Genomic DNA, 8,405 nt, shown 5'->3' on the forward strand with positions numbered 1-8,405 from the left:
AACAACAACAACAACAACAAAAAACAAACCAAAAGACTTAGCTTCCTAAAGAGCAGCTGAGCAGGGCCTACTGGGCCAAGCAGATAGTCACAGTGCTTAGGACCTTCGGCTGAGAGTTCAAGGCCAACTTGGTGAGTGAGAAACAGCTGAGTATAGTGATGCCTATCTATAATCTCAACACTCAGGGGTGGAGCAAGAGTACCATCACAAAATTTAAAAGGCAGGGTGTGAAGGCATCCATCTTTAATATTAGCACTGATATCTGAGTGGCCAGGGCCAGCAAAGACTACTCAGTGAGACCTTGTCTGAAAACATAAAAGTTGACAGTCAACCTGGTCTACTGAGTTCTCACCCAGCCAAGGTTACACTGCAAGATCAAAAAGAAAGGGCAGCCTCACAGACAGGAGGGGCTTAGGAAACATCTGCTAACTTGAGAGGACTGAGGTCTGTCCATAGGTCAGCCCACTGAGCAGAGACACAGGGGGATGCTCTCTAAGCACCACTGCAAAGTCTGAATAACAGGAAAGGTTTGCTAGCCTGTCAGTCCCAACTAGAGGAAGACTGCATTCCTCAGGCCCCCATAACTTGCTTCAACTCCGTACACTAAGTCTATGTAAACTTCTAGAGGTCTATCATCTGTCAGTAAACAGAGTTCCCAGTTCATGGTCACCACACTCTGCCCAGTCTGAAACGTCAGCCCTGTAAGGTCTGTCAGTCAGCTAAGACCCCATCCATATATCAAATATATATATAAAGTGTACACCAGACAGAGCTTCTGTCTCCGTTCCTTGCTTTGGAACTGGAAACTTCCCTAACTGAAAAGCTTAGGAAAGCAGGCCTTCCCAGGATCTATTCTCAGACTGTTCCACAGGACCGCCATCACTCCTTAAATAAGCCCTGCCTGGATAGTTGGCAAGTGGGAAACTGTGGCAATTTGTAGGACTTGGTGAGTTTTGGAGCTAGTGGAGATTTACTAAAGGAATATGGGGCAGAAGTCAACAGATATCTTCATTTCCTTTCCAACTTGGTCTAGACCCAAATCACTGAAATCCTGAACTGAGAGTTGCATTACTGAGCTCAGCTCTTTAACTGTTGATTCAATATTATCCAGTGAGTCACTGGCTTAAGAGTTCCACCTCCTCCCCTCTCCCCCGTGTTTCTCCAAAAGGTAAAAGGCATGCTTATCACTTATCAGCATGGCAGTGCTAACTCCCTATTATTGACTTGGGAAAGATTAGAACACCTTTCTATATTTGTCTGCCTAGAAAATCCCAAACTTACAGGGTTGAGTATAAATGTCACCTGTGAAGCTATATAATTATCTTCTTACTATAGTAAAATTCATCATTGTTCTAGACTCCCCCAAAAAGCTAATTAAGACCAAGACTGAAGGGCCAGAGAGATGAGTCTACAAAGTGAGTTCCAGGACAGCCAGGGCTACACAGACAAACCCTGTGTCAACAAAACATAAAAAAAACTAAAACCACTTGTTTTCTGTGTATATGTGCATTACCTGTACTTGAATGCCACAACACATTTATAGAGGTCAAAGGACAGCCTCTGGGAGCTGGCTTTCTCCTTCCACAATGTGGGTTCTGGGACGCAAACACTCATCAAGCATTCAAATACCTTTCTTTCTTTCTTTCTTTTTTTTTCGAGACAGGGTTTCTGTGTAGCCCTGGCTGTCCTGGAACTCACTCTGTAGACCAGACTGGCCTCAAACTCAGAAATCCACCTGTCTCTGTCTCCCAAGTGCTGGGATTAAAGGTGTGTGCCACCACTGCCTGGCTCAAATATCTTTCTTTACCTGCAGAGCTATCTCCCCAGCCAGCAACATAGTTTTTCTATCATCTATTTATCTTTTTTTTGTTGTTTTTTTTTGTTTTTTTTTTGAGACAGGGTTTCTCTGTGTAGCCCTGGCTATCCTGGAACTCACTCTGTAGATCAGGCTGGCCTCGAACTCAGAAATCCGCCTGCCTCTGCCTCCCAAGTGCTGGGACTAAAGGTGTGCGCCACCACTGCCTGGCTTCTATCATCTATTTATCACACTGAGTTATATCCATTTACTCTGCTAAACCTTCTCAAAAAGTGGGATTAAAAACTTATGTAATTATAAACCTTCAGAAATGTAGTTGTTCATTAAGTGTTCCTGAAATCCTTCCCAACCTACTCCACCCTGGATAGACCTCAGTTCAGTTTGGGGAGCTCTTGACAGTTTTAGAGCAGTTCTTTTCCGATGGAGGGACCACACCCACACAGGACTGTTGTAATTCACATGGGCCAACTGCTCTTCCTGTGACCCGTTAGTATGTCTCACATGGCCTAATCACAGTGTCTCTGTAACACTGAGGCAACTCCTAGTGCCTAAGAACAAACCTCTTTGAGGTTTTTCTTTTTTAAAGATTATTTATTTATTTTATGTATATAAGTACATATACATATATAAGTATATAAGTAGCTGTCTTCAGACACACCAGAAGAGGGCATCCGATCCCTTCACAGATGGTTGTGAGCCACCATGTGGTTGCTGGGAATTGAACTCAGGACCCCTGGAAGAGCAGTCAGTGCTCTTAACCACTGAGCCATCTCTCCAGCCCCCTCTTTGAGGTTTTAGGTGATGTTAAGCAGGTTTTTGTTTTCTGAGACAGGGCTTCTCTGTGTAATAACCCAGGCTGTCCTGGAATTCTCTCTGTAGACCAGGCTGGCCTCAAATTCAGAGATTGAATTGCCTCCTGAGTGCTGGAATTAAAGGCATTCACCACCACACCTGGCAAGCAGTTTTTAAAAAAACTTTAGGTCATTATCCCTGGCCTTGAGAAACATGCCAAGTATCCATAACCCCCAAGAGAAAAGGTCCACTTTAGCCCAGAGACCTGTGCTTTCCTCACCTGGGTGACTCCTTTATCAATTCGGTTACTGTTCTGTGAATGACTAAGTCTTTCCTGAAACTTTCTTGGGAAGTAAGAGTATACTGTGTATGGTTTTCTGGTGTCCTTCCTTTCAGAGGGCCATTGCATTTCCTTACTTGAAGTTCACTGTTTCACACTTCAATTACATTTGGCTTCACAGATGCTAGGTAAGCTGTGCCACTGAACCCCTTCCCACCTGAAATGTCTCAGGGTTAGAAGTAGGTGTCTATTGCTTCTGCTACCCTATTTGTGGCTCCTTCTCAAAAGCCAAATATATTAACACACATAGACAAGCCAACCACAAGTTATGGGTTTTTTTGGCTTTTCGAGACAGGGTTTCTCTGAGTAGCCCTGGCTGTCCTGAAACTTAGAAATCACCTGCCTCTGCCTCCCAAGTGCTGGGATTAAAGGTGTATGACACTACTGCCAGGCCTAACTAAGTCTCTTTAGCTCCCTAAATATAAAAAAGCCTTTGGTAAATTTGGGAAATAATATTTAAAGTCACTAGGAATAATTTACAGCTTAAATCCTAGCAATTCCAGATACAACCTCTATTTTCATTCTCTGTGTGCTTAGGATCTTATATAAGCTAATCATATTACCACTAGAATACAATCCTAGACCCTAGATTAAAAAAAAAAATCTTCTGGGCAATAGTGGTAGTGTTTGGGATAGTGTTTGCTGTGTGGCTTAGCCTAGCCTTGAACCCTGCTTCAGCCTCCTGAATGCCGGAATCAAAAACAAGTACCACCATGCCCAGCTTCCAGATTCTTTCTTGAAAAGTTTTAAGGAGAAGATAGGAAAAGCAGGATAAAAACAAAAAGACAAAAAGAAAACTCACAAAGGGACATAGAATGGACAGGATATGACCAGGTTTAAAGATGGCAAAGATTATAGAGGGTAAACACACATACACACATCCCAATAGTATTTTCCAGACTGGCTGTGTAGGTGACAAAAGCTGGGAGGAGGGGCTGAACTGAGGTGTTTGCTGGACACCATGCAATGAGCATATTAGAGGGCTTCAAAAAGTCAAAAGAGTCAAGTTCAAATTCAGAGAAATATGGGAATTTCTTGGGTCACTATACCAAGCCAGGTACAAACCCCTCTTCTGGAACCCTCCCATCTCTGTGAGACAGTCAAGTACTGTGAAGATCTAAACGAAGATGGGGTTCTGATTCTTCACTCCAGTCAAGATGCTAACAACTATCCTAAACAAACTTATTTCCCTTAACGTCTCTTTCTAGTCTATAAAAAAGTTTTGCTCATGCATTTGGGCAGTTTCTAGGCATAGTACCCAGTGTACGACTGTGTGAGTATACACTGAAGAAGGAAAATGATAACGCAAGGACAGCTCTATGTTTGTTCTGAATTTGACAGAAGACAAGATGAACAGCAAAAGGAACACAATAAATAACAGAGTATCATCCAAGAGAATGCCGTGGAGAGGATGAGAACAGCAGAGTATCATCCAAGAGAATGCCGTAGAGAGAATGAGAACAGCATCTAGGAGCACACGAGAAAGCCTTTCATTGCATGGGTTTTTTTCATGTGCTTATTAAATGATGGTCTCATTCTTTGCACAGTATCTTCCTCTTGTTTAGTCTTATTTAATATCTCTAACTGAACTAAATAAAATAAGCTATGTGTAGAAGAACTCAGATTTTATATTTCTGTACAGCTTAAACACTTTAATATGTGTGTGTGTATATTTGGTAATTAAGAAATGTAGTGCTGGGTGGTGGTGGCGCACACCTTTAATCCCAGCACTTGGGAGGCAGAGGCAGGCAGATTTCTGAGTTTCAACAGCCAGTCTGGTCTTCAGAGTGAGTTCCAGGACAGCCAGGGCTACACAGAAAAACCCTGTCTTGAAAAACAAAAAACAAAAAAAGAAATGTAGTGATACAAGTTATTGAGATGACCTGGCAGCAAGTTAAGAGCACTTAGTGGTATTGCAAGAGACCTATGCTCAGTTTCCAGCTCCCACATGGCAGCTCCTAATTGTCCTTCACTCCAGTTCCAGGGGATCTAATACCTTTTCTGGCCTCTGAGGTGTGCCACATGCATGTGGTACATATGCATACACTATGTGGTAAGAAAAAAGATAAATTCAGTGATAAATAGCATTAGGAAAGGAAAGAGGAGGTAGGACCCTAAGGGAGAAACCAATAGGGTCCAATCTATAGAAAATCTGACAGGTTAGCACACCCCCTCCCTCTATATGTGTATATGTATATGTACACACAATATATATATGAATGAGGAGAAGGCTCCCACTTGTCTGGCATTAATAAATCCATCTTCTAAGCTGCCAAGCCTGAGTACTGAACACCCACAAGTTGTCTTGACACTGTGGCTCACACTGGTATGCAGGTACACACACACACAATAAAATTTAAAGACATCTTCATTCTCTATAATCCGTCTTTCTAAATACCTCAGGGTTTGACCTAAATAGCTAATCTCACCAAAAAAAAAAAAAAAAAAAAAAAAAAAAAAAAAAAAAAAAAAAAAAAAAAAAAAAAAAAAAAGCTCCTGAATAAGTGGACAAAGAAGAGAAAGGATGATGCCAACCTGCCAACCTTCTGGTAACTAACTTCTCAACTCTTCCCCAAATCCCTACAGGGATATCACTTCACAGTTCCTGGTGTGGAGACCTCCATTAACTGTCTAGGAAATGCCCAAGTGCAAGTCTCACAGAAGTTTGAATAAACACGGTCCTTTTTTTTTTTTTTTTTAAATGGCTGAGGATTGCTTTGCCCCTTTCCATGCAAATGAAAGAGTTCCTCAATTCTAAGTAAAAGTTAAGAGTAGTCACCACAGACCACGTTAGGAAGTGGGAAAGACTGAGCAAAACACTCCCAGATCTTCTTAGTTCTCTCACAGTACACGAAATAGGAAAAACAAGGAATGCAATGACAAACTTAAAGGAAACAGGAGTGCAGTCAAGACCAGCTATGAGGTCAGGGTAAACTAACGCGTAGAGGGGCTGAACTTGGAGCTGCCAGGAGCCATGGAATACATAATTTTACCTTTGTCTTCATTCCCTACTCCTGAAGTACCCCAAAACTTCAAGTCACCACACCCAAGCACTAAAGGAACAAAAGAGTAAGGAACTCCCAAGATACAGAGCCTCCCTCACCATCATTCCAGAAGTTCCCATAACTGATAGCAGGCCCTGTTTCGACTTCCTTCTACTTTGGTCTTCTAGGTCAGTAATACACTCTTCCTTTACTTCACTGAGACCAAATCCCTCTCGGCAACACCAGTGTACCCCCAGTTCCCCTTTCAACAGTCACTTTCCCTGAAAAGAATGCTTCTCACTCGGCTAAGGACCCCCGACAGTGGATGTCTCTAGAGACCCAGCCTCCGCTACCCTCGGGGCTGGGCGTAGCACTGTCCCCTCCACACCTCATGCCAAATGGACTGGCTTCCCCTCCCTCACTGCCAAGTCTCCGACCCCAGCTCCTCCCTCCTACCGTGGTGCTCAGAGTCCGGAGGACCGCTCTGGTCCTCACCGGCTCCGGATCCCCGCGCCCGGTCCCCGAGCGGCCACAGCCAGAACCCAGCGCCTCCCAACTAGAGAGGCTCGGCTCCCAGCCCTGCCGATCACCTCCTCGGCGCCCACTAGGCCTGCGGGACAGCCCCTTCTGCCCTCTCCAGGAGGCTCTGGAGCCCTGGCGTAGGCCCGACCCGCCTCTGCCGCAGGCCAGGCTGCGCCCCTCTCGGGACCTTCGCCTCTGCCCTTATGGGCTCCATCAGCTCGGTACCTGGGGCTCCGTCTTCCCCGTCGGGCCCAAGCCTGTGTGGAACAGACAAACAGCTGCAGCTCAACCAAACTCCTGCCCCCTTCGCCTCCTCCTCCTCCTCCTCCTCGCCGGGGCGGGGCAGGGGATCCAGCCAATCGCAAGATCACCCGCCTACCGGGGTGGGTGGGCTCTGTGAGCATTTACCTGCCAATCCTCTGGAGTAAGGCGGGCTTTGAGGGACTGCCACCAACTAGTACAGGCGAGACTGGACTGGCGAGGCCGCAAGCCAATAGCTGAACGAAAAGTCTTGAAGATTGACGGAACAAGTAGCCATTAAGGAGAAAGCTCCTGGGAAAGGGGGCAGGGCATCACTGACAGGCATGTGCATCAGCCAATAGAACCTCGACACCCGTGACACCCTTCCCCCGCCTTTTGACTCGTAAACATCTAATCAGGTGAGTGAAGAAGGCGGGTCAAAAGGAAATTTTAACCAGTACTGGGAAATTTCTGAACTTGACAGGCAGGAAGGCTAGGGCGAAGGAAGCCCTAAAGGCTTTTGGTCGGGTGTGGTGTGGCAATCCTAATCCCAGCACAGTGCATTGGCGTGGAGTCCCAGCAGACTGGATTGGGGTGGAGGCAGTTCTAGGTCATCCTCCTCTACTAGTGAGTTTGAGGCTAGCCTGGGCTACTCAGTTTAACAAGATCGCAGTATAAGGGGGGTGAGGGGAAGCTGGGCTTGGTGGCCCACATGTTTAATCCTAGCAATCAGGAGGATCCCCATGAGTTCAGTGCCAGCCTGGTGTACAAAAGCGAGTTCCAAGCTACATAGCGGAGTCAAAAAAAAAAAAAAAAAAAAAAAAAAAAAAAAAAAAAAGAAAAGAAAGAAAAGAAAAAGAAAAAGAAAAAAGATACCAGCATTAATATTCTCTTCTCTCCTCTGCCTGGATTACACCGGTGCCCCAGTTTCTGTGTCAAATTAAGAAAGTAAAGACCCCAAACTAGGGAATGAATTAAAGAACTTTATCTTGTAAATTCTTTTTAGTGGAACATCAGAGTTTAGGTTTTGGGTGGATTGCCTAATTTTTTGATGGTATAAAAGCATAACAACAGAAAGTGGTAGTCTGAAGACAGTTAAGCCTCCTAAATTTTCACATTATTGGTATTTTCTCAATTGTTTGTAAATGTGAAAAAAACATTTAGATAACTTTGCTGAGGGATTTTTGAGGTACTAAGGCTTGAACCTGGGGCCTAGAGACAGGCTAGAGAAGCATACAATTCCTGCAGAAGACCCAAGGCCTGTTCCCAGTACCACACTATTGCTCACAGCTGCCTGTAACTCTAGGAGAGATGCAATACCCTCTCCCGGCTTCTGCAGGCACTTGAGACTCACATGCAAACACAATTTCAAAACCAGACCAAACAAACAAAACCCTACACAAAATGGTGAAAGCCTGCTGGGAAATGGAGTGTTGAGATGAATGCCCCTGAAACCCTCTCAAGTTGCTGCTAAGAGAAAATCCTGAAGCAGTGTCCTGTATTGGTGTGCCTGTGTGAGAAAAGTAGGAAGGAAGATTCCTCCAGTTTCTCCACTCTTAGAAACACCCATTACACAGCATGGGAGGAGGGCTTGCACATCCAGAGATTAGGTGGACACATACTGCTTATTCACATTCAGAATTTGACCCATGCTATTCTTTCAATAAAAAAATAAAGGATAAGCCGGGCGGTGGTGGCGCACGCCTTTAAT

General features: G+C 44.7%; 1 protein-coding gene across 2 annotated transcripts in view; it reads right to left on the reverse strand.

Moving 5' to 3' along the window:
- Rab5b (RAB5B, member RAS oncogene family) overlaps positions 1–6,809 on the reverse strand; it is a 19,127-nt gene extending 12,318 nt beyond the window's left edge. The window contains exon 1 of one of the 2 annotated variants that reach the window (XM_031349630.1): positions 6,680–6,809. The gene's annotated coding sequence lies outside the window, so the exon portion shown is untranslated. Of the gene's footprint in view, positions 1–6,388; positions 6,650–6,679 lie in introns of those variants that run through there. The other variant, XM_031349631.1, reaches the window with a different exon arrangement.
- Positions 6,810–8,405: the final 1,596 nt, after the last annotated feature.

The sequence above is a fragment of the Mastomys coucha genome, unplaced genomic scaffold (assembly GCF_008632895.1).
Source record: "Mastomys coucha isolate ucsf_1 unplaced genomic scaffold, UCSF_Mcou_1 pScaffold4, whole genome shotgun sequence".
NCBI lineage: Eukaryota > Metazoa > Chordata > Mammalia > Rodentia > Muridae > Mastomys > Mastomys coucha.